This window comes from Medicago sativa, chromosome 5 (genome assembly GCF_051527215.1).
Source record: "Medicago sativa cultivar Bolivia chromosome 5, Bolivia_mono, whole genome shotgun sequence".
Lineage (NCBI taxonomy): Eukaryota > Viridiplantae > Streptophyta > Magnoliopsida > Fabales > Fabaceae > Medicago > Medicago sativa.
The window spans coordinates 72649687-72671404 of record NC_140753.1 but is presented as its reverse complement, the minus strand read 5'-3'; the positions used below and the strand labels follow the sequence as shown (position 1 = coordinate 72671404).

General features: G+C 31.8%; 2 long non-coding RNA genes and 1 pseudogene across 6 annotated transcripts; 1 reads left to right on the top strand and 2 right to left on the bottom strand.

Moving 5' to 3' along the window:
- Positions 1-1738: 1738 nt before the first annotated feature.
- Positions 1739-8078, bottom strand: LOC146924734 (uncharacterized; annotated as a pseudogene). The gene is made up of 3 exons (XR_015011200.1): positions 8016-8078; positions 2321-3896; positions 1739-1919 (listed from the first exon to the last, which is right to left on the bottom strand). The product of XR_015011200.1 is annotated as an uncharacterized LOC146924734 (transcript).
- An 8672-nt stretch (positions 8079-16750) lies between these two features.
- Positions 16751-20906, bottom strand: LOC146924732 (uncharacterized). 4 transcript variants are annotated; one of them, XR_015010247.1, is made up of 7 exons: positions 20642-20906; positions 20153-20353; positions 19993-20068; positions 18812-18963; positions 18187-18306; positions 17751-17832; positions 16751-17039 (listed from the first exon to the last, which is right to left on the bottom strand). It is a non-coding gene; the product is annotated as an uncharacterized LOC146924732 (long non-coding RNA). The 4 variants fall into 4 exon arrangements; XR_015010248.1 differs by having other exon boundaries at positions 19993-20018; XR_015010249.1 differs by lacking the exon at positions 19993-20068.
- On the top strand, positions 16913-18563 carry LOC146924733 (uncharacterized). The gene is made up of 4 exons (XR_015010246.1): positions 16913-17046; positions 17187-17251; positions 17393-17812; positions 18203-18563. It is a non-coding gene; the product is annotated as an uncharacterized LOC146924733 (long non-coding RNA).
- Positions 20907-21718: the final 812 nt, after the last annotated feature.

Below are 21718 nucleotides of genomic sequence, written 5' to 3'. Positions count from 1 at the left end.
TTCAGTTCAACAGTTTGATTCAGTTTTTGATGTTTTTGTCCACCCATGGTAACAACCAAGGTCGGTTTAAACAAGTACTTCAGAAAATGTAATTTCTAGCTAGTTTTGACATGAAACATCATTTATTAAACAAGTGATTCTCTAACACACAAAAGTGTTACAAAAATATAAATTCGAGTATTAAACACCGACAGGTGTCCTATATCGAGACAAGCCTAATACGAGGGGTGCTATCAGTGTTTCATAGCTTGTGTGAAGAGTAGAATTTTCCCGGGAAGTTCTTTCCGTTTGGTTCAAGAGTTTTGGAGAGGAGGGAATATTTTTAATTTGACGTGTTTGTGTTTGGTTCAATTTTTAGAAGGAGAGGGGAGAGGAGGGGAGCAAATTATACTGCACTGCCAAATTATCCTTAGATTAATTTAAAATCTCAATATTATTCTTACAACAACATTTATTATTATTAGGCTATATTATTCTTGTAACAACTTATTATTATTATTATTATTATTATTATTATTATTATTATTATTATTATTATTATTATTATTATTATTTGGTTATGTGTTATATTTTCTTGTAACAATTATTATTATTATTATTATTATTAGGTTATATTAGCCTTGTAACAACTTTTATTCCATATTATTAACAAATTTTTCTTGTAACAACTTTTATTACTACCTGTAACAACCTTATTATTAATCCATTATTCCATCGTCTACATCGTGTTGTTACCGATTACATCATTGTTTTTCGTTACTTTATTATCCTTATTTAATTAAGATAAAGGGTAAAACAGTAAAATAATTTTAAAATTTCTCCCCTCTCCTTGTGAACAAAACACATTTTTAATTAAAATATCTCCCCTCCCCTCCCCCCGTTAAAATCCCTCCATCACCTCCCCTTCCCCTCCTAATTCTCGATCCAAACGGACTCCTAGATTGGTCGTTGACATTTTAGATCTTATCAAAGAGATTTTCACATCTCTTGCGACAATAGCTATTTTTATCTTATTTTTTTCATTGATATAATGATCATTCATCTCCATATTTCTTCACCTTCTTGTCTAATTCATTTTACAATTTTTTTTCTTGGTTCTTGATTTTGGTTTCGAGAAAAATTATTGAAAAGTTAAATTCAATCATGGAAGATCCTTTATTTTTTAACGGTGGCGGATCTTCTCAAGAGCTCATGGTAGCCATGGCTCCCCCCAACTTTATTATTAAATACTATATTAGGCATATTCTATCAAATCAAAGGTTTCATAAGCGTCGCAGTGGAAAGTGTAGTTGTTCTGCTCTGCTAAAGAAGTTGTGTCGTGTGCTGTGTGCTCGGTTCGATTCTTTCTGTCTCCTTTTTCTGCATACATTTTTATTTTTATTGACAAAAAATGCCCTAAAAGGATTCGAACCGTTGCTCTTAAGGTAAAGTTAAGCCTAGCAAACCGTTACACCAGATAAGATTTTGTCCTTAATCTATGAAACAAACTCTATATAAATTTACAAACTTTTGGCTCCCCCAACATTTTTTGTTAAGATCCGCCACTGTTTCTTAACCTTCATGTTTAGGATCACATTCAATAATGATCCAAAAAAACTTATCAGAGCAGTTTAAAATAAGTCTTAACTGTTTCTTGAGTAGCAAAGGATTTTTTTTTCAGGAATACATTTTTTTTAACAAATAGCAAATGACTTGTAATGGATTACAGTAGGTATTTCAACTTAATACAAAGGGAAAAGATACACCAAAATATATAAAATCACAACCAATATAGGTACTGCTACTGAATCCTAGACAAACATTCCATACGATACAATTATTCCATGCAAAGTGACTTTTAATATTTTTGTAATTTTGTATTTGCACATACATGAGCTATAGCATCTTCCACGGTCTCTTGAATAAATTTATATTCGTACCTGCAAAAGTATGCACAAAACGTTTCAATTAAGTCATGCATATGATTATGGTTTTATTTTAGTTTTCAAAAATTATTTAGACAAAAAATATATAGGTTAATCTGACTATCAATTTTTTACAAGAACAAATTGTCACATAGAACACAAAACTTCAGTGAAACTTAAATTAAAATGTAAAATTACAACAAAACATTTCAGGTCTAAATTTCTTGTTAGCAAATTCATGCTTATGATAGCTATATATAAAGAAGACTAAATTTCTTGTTTAAGAATTCAAAATCCTTAAAAACTATCGAATTATATTATATCATAGTCTTAACACCTATCGCTGGTAGAGTAGATATTGGTTATTTATTAGGGAATGAAGCAAAAATAAAAGTATGTGAAAGCATGTAACTTACCTGGATGGATAAGTCTTTCTGGATATATTAGACACTTCGAACAAAGCTGACCGCCATTTCTGCACTCTCTGAGTTAATTCCAAACTTATTTTCATGTCGAGCCATGTCTTTGCCATAACATTTTCCCATATACCTTATGTATGATGGCTCCACTTTGAAAAAGATCGGCCAAACTAATTGATTATTCGATTTCCTACACTCAAGAATCTTGACAAGTTCATCAAGACACCATGTGGATCTTGCATAGTTTTCAGACAAAACAACAATTGAAAGCCTTACTGCTTCAATTGCATTTAAAAGAGTTAGTGAAATTTGGTCTCCAGTGTGTAGGCCATCACCATCAAAGATGGTTGTGAATGCCATTTGGTCTAAAGCATGATAAAGAGAACCTGTAAATGTGTCACTGGTATCTATCCTTCTAAAACTGAGGAAAATTTGACGTTTAGTTAACGAATGTTTCAAACAGTCTAGCAATACTTTCCATTCCTCTATTGGTTCACCTCTTAAACTGTCTAGCAATACTTTCCATTCCTCTATTGGTTCACCTCTTAAGGGATATCCTACATCTTCAATTTTTCTAGGTAACCCTTCACATTTGGAAGCAACTTCACGTGCTACATTCAATAATCAAACGAGGATAAGTACTCCTCATCATGAATACCTGAATGTTTTTTGAACAAAGTCCAAGTTTCTGTTGTAGATAAGGGATCAAGTTGAATCTTCCTTTGACAGTACATCAACTCACAATCTTGTTGGCAACATGTGATCAAAAGGACCTTGCATCGATTACTATTAAGAGGAATGCCTACATCCACTGCGTTGAATTTTGCTCGAACATCATCAAAGATCACAAGTAGTGGACAATCCATATTTTCTATGGTGAAAGGTATAATTCTTGCTCTTCCGACTTCAGGATTTTTCTCGAATATAATATATTCAATAATAAGTTAGCAATTTCATTTAGTATTGTTGTGATATTTGGAGTTTGCGTCACAGTGACAAATAAAACCTCATCAAAGCTATCTAAATACTTACATTTCTCACCCATTGCTTCTGCCAACGCTGTTTTACCGGAGCCCGCTCTACCATACAATCCAATCATAGAGCAATTATCATCTTGTAGTCCCTCTAAAAGTCTATCTGAAGTCTTATCTCTAGACTTAAAACACACAATATTTCCAGAAGAGAAGTGCTCAAAACTTGGAATTGGAGTTGAAAATGGATCAAATTCTCATTTTACATTCAGACTCAATATTTTTTCTTGCAATTCCCGATATTCATTCCATGATGGTACTCCTCCAGACTGTATTTTCAGATTCTTCACCTCTTGTATGAGTATGTCTGCTCCTTTTAGCCACTTGATCACATCATCGCTCACCTTTTCAATTCTATGATCAGTTGCTTTATATTTTGCACTCACACGATCACGATTCTTTTTTTCTTCGACTGACTTATAGAGTTTGCCAACCCAATCAGATAGATGTTGCTTTTCACTAACTTCATGTAACACCGTTCTTATCCCATGAATAACACGAAGAACGCCATATTGAGCAATAGCATAGCGTTTTTTCTCCTGCTGCAAAAATTTATTATATTAAAATTAAAGATGATTTTTCTTATGTTGAGCATTATATATGTCCAATTTGGGCTAGTTTGTGTTCTTAAATGTTGGGGCCCATGGTCTAACAGTTCAAATTATAGACTCAAACTCTACCCTACTTATAAGAACTTGATCTTGCATACTTTGTAAAAATATTTTTTATTTTCTAAATATTTGCATTAATTTTATTTGTTAACAATTGCATGTATGTTTTTGAAAACATGAAAATGTCAAATTAATGTTTGTTATTTCTAAAAATGCACCTTCTCTAAATTAATATGTCATCTTCTCTCCATCACAATGATTTGTTTCAAAAGTCCAATCTTATTAGCAAGTTGAAACAAAAAATGTTTTCTCAAAGTAAGTGGGGCCTTAGAGCACCCACATCCATGCCACTCTACATGGGTGGTATAAATGGGTCTCACGTGATACTTTATACTCCCTCTGTCTCTAAATAATAGTCGTTTAAGGTTGATGCACGATTATTAAGGAAATGATTAATTGCGTTGATTTTGATGATAAAATTAGTATCATTTACTAAAACACCCTTATTGATTGTAGTTAGTGGAGTAGTTAAGTTGGATGAAGTTCAATAAATAAGGGTATTGTAATGGAAAAAAATAATAAATGCTTCATTGGTATTCTAAAGTGACAATTATTTTAAGAAAGAGAAAAATAGGTAAAGAGATAATTATTGTGAGACGGAGGGAGTATTATTTCACATTTTCCAATTATTTAAACCACTCAATTACATTTTCTAAATATTCATACCACTCTTACAAAACTTACAATGGGTCCCACTAATCTTACAATATATTCCAAATTACATTTTACATTAATATAAAATCAATTGAAAAAGTGTGAGAAAGAGAAAGAATTGCTTTAAGACACGGTGGTAGAGTTTGAAACCGTAGCCAAGAAAAGACACCAACTGTTATGCAATTATCCATGCCTTCCTGACACTGGTAGCAACACGTGGACTTTATGTGCCAAAAGACACCACCGATAATGGTGCTCTTAGTTTCCTTCTTTCCATCTATGTGGCACCAGTGGCGATTCCACTTGTAACACACTGGGGCACATACCTCACAAGAAAACAAGATTTTCCTTTAATAAATTTTACTACCACATTTTTTAGCTCCTATAAATATCACTACCCTAAAACTTACTAGGTCGACCAACTGATACTAATTTTACTCACAAATACTCACCCATGTCCTTATTATAAGAAGAAAAAATATATATTTCTGTATATATATTTCTAAGTTCATTAAATATCTAATATATTAGACTTTTTTTTTGAAGAAACTAAAAGAAAATATATTAAAACAACAGACAACTCTTCAAGCACAAGGGGTGCTTAAGGGAGCTGCAAAGTAACTGTTACAATAGGTTCAATCACAAACAGCCAAAAAGGCATAAAACAAACAATTACACAATGGCTTTGAGACAAGAAAGTGGATTCTGCTTCCAAACATGGTAATCAAAATCAAACAAAATGTAGTACGACTGATATATTAGACTTATGTTATCAATATGGATACATAAGATATTCGATGACCTAAATTTTTTTTTTCTCAACTAATCCATGTATTTTGAGTTTTTTTTTCATCATAATAGTTATGCGTTTTGGAAAAGCTTTTTATATTTTTTGAAAAATGTTCATGAATTTTCTTATAATATTGTTTAATTAAGGAATTAAAAAAAGTGCTCCATCAAAGGAGTAATTTTTATAAAGAAAATGATGCCTTTAATACTTTGACAATGTTAGCCTTAATTATATTCTAAGACAATTTTTTTATTAATGAATTCCTTAAATAATATTCTTAGGAGACTTGTTAGTATAATATTTTTTTTTTAATATATAGACTATTTTCTAGTCTCCATCAAAGAAAATTTATGAATCCACCATTTGTGGCACTTATTGATTTGACACAAACATTTAATATATAACGATTTACGCAAGAGCCTTAGTAGTAGTAAAAATGTGGATGAATAAAAGAAAGATCCTTTCCCTCAAAAAAAAAAAAAAAAGAAAGATACTTGCGATGTGGGAAAAATATTAAAGAGATAAAGGAAATTGAACTTGCAGCAGGCAGAAATGATCTACTGTATGAGTGAAGTTTGGATGATTGTCTTGTCTCTTGATTAGTGTAACGCCCCAGATTTTGATCCAAGACATTACGCCTAACTCATTTTCCTTTTCTAAAAAACACTACTATTTATTTTTTTTTCATCAATAATATATATTCTAGCAAACCTATACAAAATTCTTTACATAATTTAATAAAAATTATTAATCTAAATGTCCTTCAAAATTTCTTCTAAAATCACAATTTAATCAAAAACCCAATTTTTGTCCCCGCGTACGCTTTCATCACATATCAAACTTCTTATATCATCTTTGGTACCTACAACATTATATTAATGTAAGGGTCAATTTCCTTATCCAAATTGGTTCATACTCAAAGCACCAAAAACAATGTCATAAAATAGATAATATCAAAACTTATCAATCAAAAAGAATTAAGAAAAATATATTCAAGTCATATGCTTCAAAGTAAGGTTCACACACATCTTATTTTTGAAATAAAATAGTTTTAAGTCAATCATCAATCACATGTATACAACAGACTCAATGCAATTATGCGTAAGATGCATGCTCTTATAACTATATGATCCGGATATAGGCCGCCACTAAGGCACACAAAATATTTAACCGCCACTAAGGCACACATAATATTTAACCGCCACTAAGGCGCGCACACACACACACACACACACACACACACACACACACATATATATATATATATAGAGGACATATACTATGAGAATGACATTCTTATATGAGAATGGTGAGAATGAATTACAGCCATCAGATTAAAATAAAGGGATGAGATTAAAACATCACTTAAGTTAGTCATGTGCCATTCTCATGTGTCATTCTCATTTCCCTTTCAACTTTCTCTCTCCCCCCTCAATCAGTGCTTAGTACGCTTTCTAACTATCTCTTCTTTTCTGCGGTCATCTCTATTTCCGGCGACCACATTAATCTCCGGCGGCCATCTCTCTCTCTCTCTCTCCCAATCTTTCCGTCATCTCTCTTTTTTGCTTGTGAAGGTTGTATCAGTTGGGTTGGACAATTAGTTTTGGAAGTTTATTATTAAACAAAGTCTTCCTCCGACTCCTGAGTATGATTTTGTTATTATGGAATCATGGAACATAAAGCTTAAGCAGCCTACCGAGATTGTTGTTGTCCAGGTGAATAAACAAGTCCAAAAAGGGTCTTTTAGAATTAGTTTTTTTTTTTTTATCAATTCAAGATTTAAAAAAAAAAAAAAACAAAACGGAAGTTACTGAGTTTTAAAAAACAATTTTTTTAGGATTTCAACCTAGTTTTAGAATCTGTTAAGATTTCAACCCAGTTTAAGGAGTTTTAAAAAACAATTTTTTTTTACATTGGAGAAAAAATAAAAATCAAAATGAATCTGAGAATTAGAAAAGGGGATGTTGATGTTACATTGTTAGATTGAAGCTTACTGACATTCTGTGTCAAAGGGGGAAAAAAGAAGCTTATTGACAATTTGATGAAGGTGTTTTGGACGAGAAAGGAAAAAAATGGTGGATTGGAGAAGATGAAACAAAAGTGAATGTTCAACAAAACCGGTGTATGAAGGTGGCGGCGGTGGGATTCAAGCCGATGAGGGTTGGGTCGCCGGAGAAGATTGATGTTGAGGAAGAAGAAGAAACAGTGGCCAGGAAGAAGAGTTAACGCAGAGAATGAAAGGTGTGAAAGTAATTGAGTGAGATTTCATTAGATGATTGACACATAGTCACTTTTAATCTCAGCCTTTACTTTCTAATCTGATGGCTGTAATTCATTCTCACCATTCTCATATAAGAATGTCATTCTCATAGTATATGTCCTCTCTATATATATATATATATATATATTTTTAACCGCCACTAAGGCACACAGAAATGCATATGCATGCATGACGATGAATGCAATCCCGCCACTTAGGCAAACACAATCAATATGATATTTACCCGCCACAAAGGCACCACACAGAAAATAATTATATATCTCACATCACCATGAACATGATCAAAAACAATCTTTTCAATAAAACTCACATTTTCATCTCTTTTCATTTTTCTTAATTAATCAAAATCTAACATGTCTTTCTCAGCATCACAAAAACATATAAACATAATAAAATAAAATACAATTCAACATCACACAATTATCATATAAAACATTATTAAAATAATCACATTTAGAAAAGATTAATTTTTACCTAAAAATACATTTTAAATTAATTATTTTTCTTTTTAAAAGACAAGAATTGCTACCACTATTTACTAACACAGCCCTAGCACTTAGTATGGACGTATGGGGAAAAAGCCCTTACCTTGGCCGCTTCTCTTCCTAGCAAAAAGGACTCTAAATTCATACACAACGATCTTTGCTCCGCTATGTCTAAACTTGGAATTAGCTATGCAGTGGTTCCTACTATATGTTCTCTTCTAGCTCTCATTTTCTTTCAATTTGTCACAGACTTTGGGAAGTTGAAATCGGGAGAGTATTGTGTATTTTGTGGGTTTGTGCAGCAGACCATAAAAGGTATTTCAAGTCTCTTCTCTAATTGTGTTGTTCATGGCAAACTAGTACAGATAGATATGTGGCGGTTACCACTTTAGAGGAATTGGGAGAAATAACAGTGAAGTAAATTCATGCAGAGAATTATGTGAGATGGCTAGTGTAATTTGTTGGTTAAATAACAAAACTGATACAATGAAATTTGAGAGGAATGGCTCGTGTATGTGTATTTAACTAGGGGAAGCCAACTGATTGTGAGAGACTTGGACGTTGGCATATATATGTAGCTAACGTGTGCTTATTTTTAGGAACAGAATATCTATTTCTTTGACTCCACAATTTAAGGCAGCAAAGTGGCATACATGTAAACGTGGGTGAACTTCATGCAGTTATGATAAGAGCACAATGAAACTTAATGACCTAAAACTCAGGATGATAATGCTCAAGTAGTAGCATCACGTGTGGCACAATTAGAAGAATTGGTTTGGTCAAAATTGACTTGGTCACTCTCCCTTTCTAAAAGTAAGACAATCAATTTCTAAAATTTCTTTTAATTAAATACTTATAATGACAAATAACTCATCATATAAAATTATCAAATAATTAATATAAAATAATCTTTACAAATTTTGGGATGTTACATTATTACCCCCTTTAGTTTCGTCCTTGAAACTAAAAAGTCAGAAAAATGCCAAAATTAGAGTTTCCAAAGATAAAGTCATGAAAATAAAATTTTCTTGAACATAAATAGAACAAAATATATATGTATATGTTAAAAGAAAATTACAGGATCTTACATTCCACCCACCTAAAAATAGTTTCGTCCTCGAAACTAGATAATAACAAAAGATTATGATATATATACCAAAAATCTATTGTAAAACTATTCGACAATTAAAAATAGTAATAACAATAATTTCATCCAAAATATTTTTAAATAATTTTCAAAAGATGAAAAATATAGTGTAAAAGTAGTCTTTCACAGAGATAACGACAATTAGAAAATTGAAGAATTGATTAAAACAAAGTCGATTAAAATAAAACACCAAGCTTCCGTTGCGCACTCTGATATCAACTAGTTGGTTATCTAACATAATAGTGTTACATACTATCCTACCCCCAACAACCTCACTACTCACTCCTACTTGCACTCAAAGTTCGTCGAATTTCCGCTAGTCTTCAACACTCTTGGTTCACTCTCATCCAGAACTAAGAAGACATATAACAACTAAGGTCAAGATTTTCACAAACGTGTACCTAAAACATACACTATTTGACAAGAGAAAACTTTGAGACAAGGTTTGAGTAGTGGTGGAACAAACACACACTATCTCTTGAAGATGGGAGAAGAGTCATCTAAGTCCATCAATTTATTTGAGTCAGAAAAGATATTTACGTAGAACTTCCAAAAGTAACATCTGACTTGCAACCCACAATGTCTTACCAAATATTTAAGCCACAAACCACTAACAATAAAAGAATCAACCAACTTAACAACAAGTTGTATAACACACAAGATACACAATCATACCACTTTTCAATTTTTCAGCTCTTTCTCTTAAACCTCAATCAAAATGATATCAATCCAAAAAATACATTACACGAAATCAAAAATTATTTATTTCATCCTAAACAATTCCATAGGAAATTCTACTTAAATCAGAAATGAATTATTTTAGTTACCTTAACTTCAGCAAACTTATTTCATCAACCTTCATAAAACTTAAATTTAGAATGACACCATTAGGAATATAGAAAGTTTCGATAGATAGTTAACAAAATCTAACATACAACACTTATAAGACCATTTCTTGGCCACAACAAAATAAAAGAAAGCACATTTATAAAATCGATAGCAACGTTTATTTTCAGCAACAACTACATTTCTACAGCTCAAATAACAAGAGAAAAATAAAACATACATGCCCTTATGTAAAAAAAAAAAAAAAATATCTATATAATAGCAAGCTTTAGTGATGGTCATGATTAATTATTTTAAACAGGATCCAAAATACTCGTTTACACCAAATCATAAACTCGTTCATTTTCTTCTCACAAATAAATCTATACAAACTTTAACTTAACAAGAAATGGGTTAATTTAATAATTTTAACTTCATACAATTATTTCATTAACTTTCACAAAAACAAATCCAAAACAGTACCATAAAAATATAGAGAACACGACATAAATATAGCATAACAGAATGCACCTCAATAAAACATAAGTAAGAAAAGAAATACATATGTTCATTAGAGAGAAGCCATATAATTCTTCCAAAATTCAACCTAAAAACTTCAACATAAAAATGATAGATACTTTGACATAGATGACAAAATAGAAAATACGACCCATTTTAAAACGATAAACAGGAAGAGCAACAACAACAATTATCTAGCAAGGGCAACAACTTTCGCCGCAAAAGCAACAATTTTACACAAAACAGTAACAACAAAAACAAAAACAGAAAGTAGATTTAGTGATAGACACCAGAAAACAAAAATACACACTAAAATGGTTTTAGTGACAGACAAAAAAAAATTATAATAATAAGAACATCAACACAAAGAAGAATTGATAGGCTAATCCTATAAAAATCATTTATAAGGTAATATATAATCTTTTAGATCCTCCTTAAATTCATAGATTATGTGATCACCAAATTTTGTAAGAGTTATTTCTTCAATAGATTAGTCACTTGTCTATGTTTCACAAAAATTGTTACTTTGCTAGTAATACATAACATAGGTACCAAACACCATTGTAAAAAACATGAGTTAAAAACTCCAAATGACAACAGATAACATTTTCTTTTACAATGAAGAAATCAAATAATCATCCTTAAGAAAAATAACTCACAAACCAAAATTATATGTTCTATGAGTATTATCAAAAGTAACCCTCTTTTTTTTTTTTGAAGCAAGGTGAAATAATATTAAAACAAAAACAAATTACGATACAGCAGATTAGTCAAAACAATTCCAGCATCCCAAATCTCTAAAGTCTTGCTAACAAACATCAAACATACAAAACAAATCTACCAATTAGAGATCAAAGACTAAGATAATAGTTTAAACAAATTGAACATCTTAATCGCACAACAATTTGATCAAACCACCACCAACCCATCATCATATAACCAAAAGGTCATTCACTTGTTAGGAACCCAATACCAAACCAAAAACCAAACAGCCACTTAATCTATACACGAACAATTTTATTTATTTTATGTTACACCGTTGTCTAGTTCAGATTTTTTTTTAACCGACGCACGCTCAACCACAATCCAAAATTCAAACCATGTCACATCTCTAAACCAAGTTACATTTCTACATCAAATAAGTAATAAACTAACACTCACATGACCACATAAAAACAAAATATAAAGAACAAACAAGTAGATCACAAAAGTGATTAGGCAATGCGTCGACAAGCATATAAATAAGGCTATGTATCTTAGCATAAAGCAGCCCACACATCTCACAATGAAGCATACCACAAATTTAACTTTAAGAATACTACCTACATCTAGAGTCTCATGTGGAAGGATTAGTTAGGTAAATCCAAAACTAAAATCATAAAAACAACTTAAGTCAATCATCCACCGACATATCCAGTGCAATTAACCTCCCATACTATATGCATCCCATTCACACTTAAAAGAGAAATTATTTTGTTTGTCATAAGTAATGAGGGAAAAAAAAAAAACAATCATCCATTAAAATAATCCAATTATTTTTATTCTATAAAAAGCATAAAAATAATAAACAATACAATTAGGACGTATGTATCAGCACGTCAACAAGACATGATACAAGGTCGACACACACATAAATCACAGAAGTGCAAAACAAATACATTAAATACACATATAAATACAACTAAGTTTTGATCACCAATTTTCATAAGAATAAAAAGGATATCAAGACCAAACACAAAGGAATCAAAACATTCTCAAACATCAATCAAAAGCATGCGTCATACAAAGTCGTCCCACCCCAAAAATATTTGTCCGAGGATTATTGCTTTGATACCATAATGTAACGCCCCGGATTTTGATCCAAGACATTACGCCTAACTCATTTTCCTTTTCTGAAAACACTACTATTTATTTTTTTTTCATCAATAATATATATTCTAGCAAACCTATACAAAATTCTTTACATAATTTAATAAAAATTATTAATCTAAATGTCCTTCAAAATTTCTTCTAAAATCACAATTTAATCAAAAACCCAATTTTTGTCCCCGCGTACGCTTTCATCACATATCAAACTTCTTATATCATCTTTGGTACCTACAACATTATATTAATGTAAGGGTCAATTTCCTTATCCAAATTGGTTCATACTCAAAGCACCAAAAACAATGTCATAAAATAGATAATATCAAAACTTATCAATCAAAAAGAATTAAGAAAAATACATTCAAGTCATATGCTTCAAAGTAAGGTTCACACACATCTTATTTTTGAAATATAATAGTTTTAAGTCAATCATCAATCACATGTATACAACAGACTCAATGCAATTATGCGTAAGATGCATGCTCTTATAACTATATGATACGGATATAGGCCGCCACTAAGGCACACAAAATATTTAACCGCCACTAAGGCACACATAATATTTAACCGCCACTAAGGCGCGCGCACACACACACACACACACACACACACACACACATATATATATATATATATATTTTTAACCGCCACTAAGGCACACAGAAATGCATATGCATGCATGACGATGAATGCAATCCCGCCACTTAGGCAAACACAATCAATATGATATTTACCCGCCACAAAGGCACCACACAGAAAATAATTATATATCTCACATCACCATGAACATGATCAAAAACAATCTTTTCAATAAAACTCACATTTTCATCTCTTTTCATTTTTCTTAATTAATCAAAATCTAACATGTCTTTCTCAGCATCACAAAAACATATAAACATAATAAAATAAAATACAATTCAACATCACACAATTATCATATAAAACATTATTAAAATAATCACATTTAGAAAAGATTAATTTTTACCTAAAAATACATTTTAAATTAATTATTTTTCTTTTTAAAAGACAAGAATTGCTACCACTATTTACTAACACAGCCCTAGCACTTAGTATGGACGTATGGGGAAAAAGCCCTTACCTTGGCCGCTTCTCTTCCTAGCAAAAAGGACTCTAAATTCATACACAACGATCTTTGCTCCGCTATGTCTAAACTTGGAATTAGCTATCCAGTGGTTCCTACTATATGTTCTCTTCTAGCTCTCATTTTCTTTCAATTTGTCACAGACTTTGGGATGTTGAAATCGGGAGAGTATTGTGTATTTTGTGGGTTTGTGCAGCAGACCATAAAAGGTATTTCAAGTCTCTTCTCTAATTGTGTTGTTCATGGCAAACTAGTACAGATAGATATGTGGCGGTTACCACTTTAGAGGAATTGGGAGAAATAACAGTGAAGTAAATTCATGCAGAGAATTATGTGAGATGGCTAGTGTAATTTGTTGGTTAAATAACAAAACTGATACAATGAAATTTGAGAGGAATGGCTCGTGTATGTGTATTTAACTAGGGGAAGCCAACTGATTGTGAGAGACTTGGACGTTGGCATATATATGTAGCTAACGTGTGCTTATTTTTAGGAACAGAATATCTATTTCTTTGACTCCACAATTTAAGGCAGCAAAGTGGCATACATGTAAACGTGAGTGAACTTCATGGAGTTATGATAAGAGCACAATGAAACTTAATGACCTAAAACTCAGGATGATAATGCTCAAGTAGTAGCATCACGTGTGGGAGCAAATAGTCACTTTAGTCCTTGACTTTGTACCTCGCTGTCACATAGGTCCCTGACTCAGGATTAAATACAAACAAGTGCCTGACTCTACACTTCCGTTATCACTTTAGTCCCTGCCGTTAAAAAAACTGTTAAGTGATTATGTGGCACGCTGACAAGGAGTATGACGTGTCCCAGAGACTAAAGTGAAAGTAAAAAATGGTCACTTTGGTCCCTGAATCGAAAATCAATATCCTCAATTTACTGTTAGATCGCTGACTGTGTATACTTACTGTCAGTTAGGTCTCTGAATCGAAAATCAATATCGTCAACTTACTGTTAGGTCTCTGACTGTGTATACTTACTGTCAGTTAGGTCCCTGACAGAAAACAAAAAATTTCGCTAATAAGTAGTTAAGGATTACAAAAATCTCATAGAAATATTAATGGTTAAACTATGTGTCCGAGGCCAACTATGTGATGTTTGTTAGTTTATTTATGTATCGAAATTGCTAAATTATAAGCACAACTGTGGTGCAATATTTTGCTGAATCATTAGGTAATGATTGTTGAATTATATGCCTAAATATGATGCAATCTTTTGATTAATAGTTATGTTTATGGAAACATTTGTTATTAAACAATGGAATCATTGTTATAAGTGTTATAATAATATTTTGGTATTTAGCACAGATACCTTAGTGTTGTCAGTAAGTAGCATGTTAAACTAACAACTTGCCAAGGATCTTAGTGAAATTTTGTGTTTACTGTCAGGGACCTAACTGACAGTAAGTATACACAGTCAGGGATCTAACAGTATGTTGAGGATATTGATTTTTGATTCAGGGACCTAACTAACAGTAAGTATACACAGTCAGGGATCTAACAGTAAATTGAGGATGTTGATTTTCGATTCAGGGACCAAAGTGACCATTTTTTACTTTCACTTTAGTCCCTGTGACACGTCATACTCCTTGTCAGCGTGCCACATCATCACTTAACAGTTTTTTTAACGGCAAGGACTAAAGTTATAACGGAAATGTAGAGTCAGGGACTTGTTTGTATTTAATCCTTAGTCAGGGACCTATGTGACAGCGAGGTGCAGAGTCAGGGACTAAAGTGACTATTTGCTCATTAGAAGAATTGATTTGGTCAAAATTGACTTGGTCACTCTCCCTTTCTAAAAGTAAGACAATCAATTTCTAAAATTTCTTTTAATTAAATACTTATAATGACAAATAACTCATCATATAAAATTATCAAATAATTAATATAAAATAATCTTTACAAATTTTGGGATGTTACAATTAGCTTCAAACCAAAGACAACAACAAAGGGTTGGAGGCTCAGAGCAGCAAGGTATTGTAAGTTAAGTGTGATATGAACCCATTACTTCCCCATCTATATATATATATATATATATATATATATATATATATATATATATATATATATATATATATATATAGACACACACACATATATACTTGTAGGTGCTCTTGCCAAGAAGAAAGATTAATATCAATAATCTTAACCACAACCATATTCAAATGCCACTGTTGAAACGTGATTAAAATATAGTATCCTTGTTTTTGTATGTTAAGTTGGGTCCAATTAGTTTGCACCAGTAAATGTTTGGGTCCAACTTGGACCAATTTTTTTTACCATTAGATTGTAACTTCCATCATATCTTATTATGGTCCATTCACACAAAATAAAACTCATCAACTCTTTCTTTCTCATTGCACATATTCGCTCTTTCATCCCTATCTTTGCCTCTTGTCTTCTTCTTCATTCTTCTTTCATTTCAAAATATTAAACTAGATACAAATGATAGCTTTTATTTTCCATTAAACTGTGGCTTTATTCTAAAATAATTAGATTTATGTATTTTTCCTTTTATGACTGAATCATTATAAGTAGCAGCAAAAAATAAAGTGACAAGTAGAAAAAAGGGGGGAGGGTTATGGAAAAAATATAGTCAGACGGTGAACGGGAGAAAGAAAATGGAAAACAATACACCATAGTTGAGAGAAAACAAAGAACCAAGAAAAACTATAGTGTAAGGGATCGATGGTTTGAGAGAAAATTGAGTGAATAACGCAATAATTCACAATGTTGAAATTTCTGATATTTAATCCAATAATAAAGAGATTAAAATGAAGGGGAACTAAAGGAGTGGAGTGGCTGTTGTAAAAAAAACATAAAAGAATGAAGGAAAGGAGGAGATTGGGTCTGAGATTGAGTTGGTGAAAGAGATAGACATGAAGAAAGAGTGAAAAGGAACCGAGGGAGGGAGCATGTGCATGCCAGTGAGAGGATGGAAGAATGAGAGTTTTTTTTTTAAATGAAAAATGAGAGAGTAATTCTGTGTGGTTGGACTATTATAAAATCTGTGTGTCACATTTGATCAATGCTTGAAAAAAATTGGTCTAAGTTGGACCTAAACTTTCACTGGTCCAAATTAAAATTACCCTGTTAAGTTATATGGTAGGCTTCCCCACTTGCAAAGGATGTCTTTTTTTCATCCACTTGCTAGGTAAGTCTTACCCATATAATACCTACAAAGCTACAATATAGGTTACAAACCTACTATGTATATGAATATTTTATGTCAAAAGAGGTAGTATTTAAACACAAGATTTCCTCTTCACTTGCCATCCACTTCTTGAACTCTTGCCATCTCCATCCTACTTGAACTCTTGCCATCTCCAACCTGCAAGGTAATTGAATCAACTTTAATGTTTATTCATTTCTCTTGTCATTGAAGATTTTTTTCAAGTGTTTTGATAAATTTGTCCTTCATGATTGAGAATTATGTTTTCATTAATTGTGTTCTTCATGCTCTAAATTGATGATGCAGGTGATATATTAGAGGAATAAAAACACGTTTTCTTACTGGGTTGTGTCCTATGTTCTACATGACATGTACAAATTCATGGATTGTTTTTCTCTCATTCTGCACGAGCATTCAATAGTTTATTCATGCAATTTCTTACCACTCTTTTGTCTCCAAACTAATAGTTTATTCATGCAATTTCTTACCACTCCTCTGTCTCCAAACTACAGGTTTCCACAACAACTCATGGGACCATTAAAGGAATCACACCAGCAACATGAAGGCACAACAGAAGAATACAACAATTAGAATATTTCCCAAAAATTTACATTTTCTTTTGAAATTTGTAAATATCAATAATCTTAACCACAGCCTATTAAAATCCCACTCTTCAAAGAAGAATAAAATATATTATTTCAATCAATGAATTAAATCAGATTATAGTAACATCCACTTGCAATTGTTTGTCATTTTTTGCATCCACTTGTTAAATAATCCTTCCCCATATAATACCTACAGAGCTACTATATAGGTTACAAACCTACCATATAACTGTCTTATTTGGATTTAATTTTCTATATATGTTACCTTTGTTGAAGTGCATTCCATCCCTTGTGCTCCAAGCCCTTCATACTCTCTCTTTGGGATAGGTATGTGAATCACTTGAACCCTTCATACCACACCAGCAACATGTTATATTCAAGTTTAAATTTTGTATTCTCTATTATAAAATGCAATCCATCTAAACACAAATTAAAATCTTAACAACAGTTGGAAGACCTCATAAGCAAGACAACAAAATCAGTAGTTCTTCCATATAATAAAAATAGGTGCAAACTGATTTGCTTTACTATTTGGATTAAAGTTTGCAAACTTTAACTATATTTTGCAAACATTGTAGATGTGGTTTTAACTAACTTTTGAGGCAGAAATTGAGAAGAAAATAATGTTCAAATATAAGCTTAGAGGTCTTTAATTGCAATTCAAACACAGTATTAATTTGAACACCGACATGAAATTTTACCTGCAATTCTGGACAGAGTGCATCAAAATACCAGCCTCCATGTGAGCAATCTTGAGACTCCACAATGAAATGGTAGTGATGCTTCAAACAAGGCTTTACCTTTACAATGTAATCTGAGCACTGGAGGTATAGATTATGAGTCACTGATCAGAGAAAGACAGGCAGATTGAACTAGACAAATGCAAAGAGATAGTACATGTTCGGACATTAAAAAAAGACCAAACTTTCCTTTAGTTTTGGTTATGTGGGAAGATTAAAACCAAGTGCTAAAACACCTTAACAGTATAAAATGCTATCATTGATATTTATTATTGTTATGGAGCAGTTTTTATGTAATATTCAAGTTGATGATTTGAATTCTAAGCATCTTGAATCAACCCTACTAGCAAAACATTTTATTCAAGTTTAAATTTTTTTTTTTATTTTAAAAACTAATCTATTTATCTAATCACATTTACAAAGAAACAGGTTTTCTAAGCAGTGTGCATTCTATTCAAGAATGGTTAATGATTTGCAACACACCAAGAGTCCAAAAAAGGTGCATATAATGTAGAATTAAAAGCCTCTATGTTTGCATTATATCTCATTCTCATGTTCTATTACCAAAATGAGAGCTGGTTCTCACCTTACAATCAATTGTGGTGGTTATAGTACTGGTTGGGAAGGAACAATCAGAAAATGAAACAAACCCATAATTTTAAGCCATAATACATATGCACACTTGGCTGCATCATACTAGAACCTTAGAAGAAATTTTAAAACAAAAAGCAGTCCAATCTGTCACCAAAAATGAAATTCCAGATTTAAAATCTGAGAAGGAATACAATTTCAAGATAGATATTGAAATTTTTCCATTTGTGCAGCAAAACAAATACAAGATTAACCTCTCAACATACAATTTCACTAACTATAACTAAGATATAATAATAACAAGTATAATTTCACTAACTATAACTAAGATATGATAATAACAAGTTTCTTTATATAGAGAAAATAACACATAATTAGCCTACAATTATATAACAAATTATTTATAGGGTTTGATCAAGATGTAGGGAAAAAGAATGTTAATTCAAAATTCATCACATGATAATTTGTTAAGTATTAAATTTAGCATCAATAATCTTAACAAGAGGCTTAAGAATTACCAATGTAGATTCGTGAAAATGTTTGCAATCTTTTATTCAAGTTATTATATCAGATTAAGTTAATACACCACTTGCAAGGGTTTAGTTTTTCAGAACAATCACTTCCAAGGCTTTTTAAAAGCTACAAAGGTATAATCTTATATTAACTTTACATTATTGACACCTTGAAGCTACCTTGACAGTTATCACACACAACCTTTAATATTTTTGATAGGGTGGCTGCCGCATATCTATAAGATTATAGTATTGTAGGTATCACAAAAGGCGTTGCAAGTGGTTGTACATAAAAACAAAAGCTTAGGAAGTCGTTGAATAAAAATTTTGGATATTTAAACATAACTTTTCACATGGATTTTTCATTTGATTTGTTGGTTCCAAATTTGAAACAATGGTTAAATTTAAAAAAAAAAAAAAACATAGATGTTCTTCACACATTAAAGGCATATGAAAAGATTGTACAAATTAAATACTATGTGACACTAGATTTTCTTCGGTCAAGATGAATTGTGAGGTTGAAGGAAAAAAAATTCAACACGTGTATCTTAAAATAAGGATCATGACAAAAAAAACCCAGTTACAAATCATTTTAAAAGAAACAGAGAGATATACCAAAGCAAAGGGTAGATTTTAAAAAAGAAAAAGGATAGATTTTTAATACCTATACCATGAGCAGTGCAGCAAGCTCTACATGGAATAGAAACATGAGGATGACGAAAGCAGAGGAAAGTTAAAAACTATCATTAAACATGCAGATATGTCATATGTGGACAAAAAGTTGTAACTAAAAAAAAAATGTATAAAAATGAGAAAGAAGATACCTTAACATCAGAAGCAACATAATCATCAACAACATTCATGAGAAAATCCATGAGATCTGTTTCTTTAATAGCCTAAACGACATCACAAGGCTTCACGATACGCTCATTTTTCTCTTTAACATTCAGCAAGGCAAGATTTGTGAGGTCTTTAAGGAAAACCTCACATGCTTTGGTCATTAGCAATTGATCAACACTAATCATCTACATGCCAAATATTTCATCATCAGAAGGGTTTAAAGCAACATATATAATACTCAATATGCTTAAACTCACTCACATGTGATAATTTCCAAATGACACATATATAAATGCATTGACTTAATTGGGCTTGGCCTTGGCTTCATATATAGTACACCTCATAACAATATTTGTGACACACATCCTAAACCTGGTGTACGAGAACTAACCTATGATGGTCTTTTTGCTCAATAATTAAACACATTTTTCAAAAATTTCCGTAACAAGAACATCAACAAAACTGGAGTTTACCTTTCCATATTTTTATGCTAAACTCAGAGAAGAGGAGCAAACGATAGAAGATCATGATCTCTTTGTAGAGAAGCTCTGAAACCCATTTTTTTGATCTCATTTTTTAGTGAATCTGTTCGGTTAGAAAGATAGAGAAGGTTGAGGTGATAAGGAGAACATGATTTTTTTCCTTCAAAGAGACCGATTTCGGCGGTTGTGGTGGGAGAAAGGCTGACGGCGGTTGATGGTGAGGAGGAAGAAGATCGGTTCAACGCAGTTTCAGAATGATGGATGAGGGAGAGGAATCCTGCTCTTTACCGAAATGAAAATGCTCATTCCCAAAGTAAAAGTTCAAAATGCCCCTACGCATGTTAACATGCGTTGCTGCAAATCACTGTCTAAATCTGTCACCATAAAAAATTGGTTGACAAATTGGTTGATCAAAAAATTGGTTCCTTTTGGACACTATAAAAGTATTTGTTTTATCTTGGTTTTCGGGTGTCAAACATTGATTATGTTTGAACCTTTTTAACTGGTGATATCTCATTTTTTCTTGGGAAGGGAAAAAATAAGCAAAACCCTTGAGAATCGAGGTCCGGGAGTTGTTTTCGCTACGGGAAGGTGTTAGGCACCCATAACGACTATAGTATCCTATAGGAACCGTCTTTATTTTCTACGTGCGCGCTTTATTTTTAAATGCTATTTTGAAATGTTATTTACACCTAAGTATTTACTAAGTGAAGAATTGGAGGGAGAAGAATGTGTTTGAATTTTGTTTTATTTGAATTGAAGGAATTTTGATTCCTTGCCTACGTACCCGTTTAAGGGATCAAATCCACCGTAGTTCTCTTCCAAAAATGTTTTTGTTTTTGTTGGTTGATTTTAAGTTTGAAAATTGGGTTTTTGAAGAATGGAGATTGAGAGGCCTTAAAGGCATGAGATTGTGAAATTGTGAGGTTGAATTAGTTATTTGCAAAAACAAGTCAAAGTTGGAATTAGTTTCATTGATGCTTAAAGGATGGTGTTAGTAGCAATTTGTTTAAATTTGTTTGACACAAATATTTGATTACTCTTTTTTTTTTTGAGAAATTAGATGCT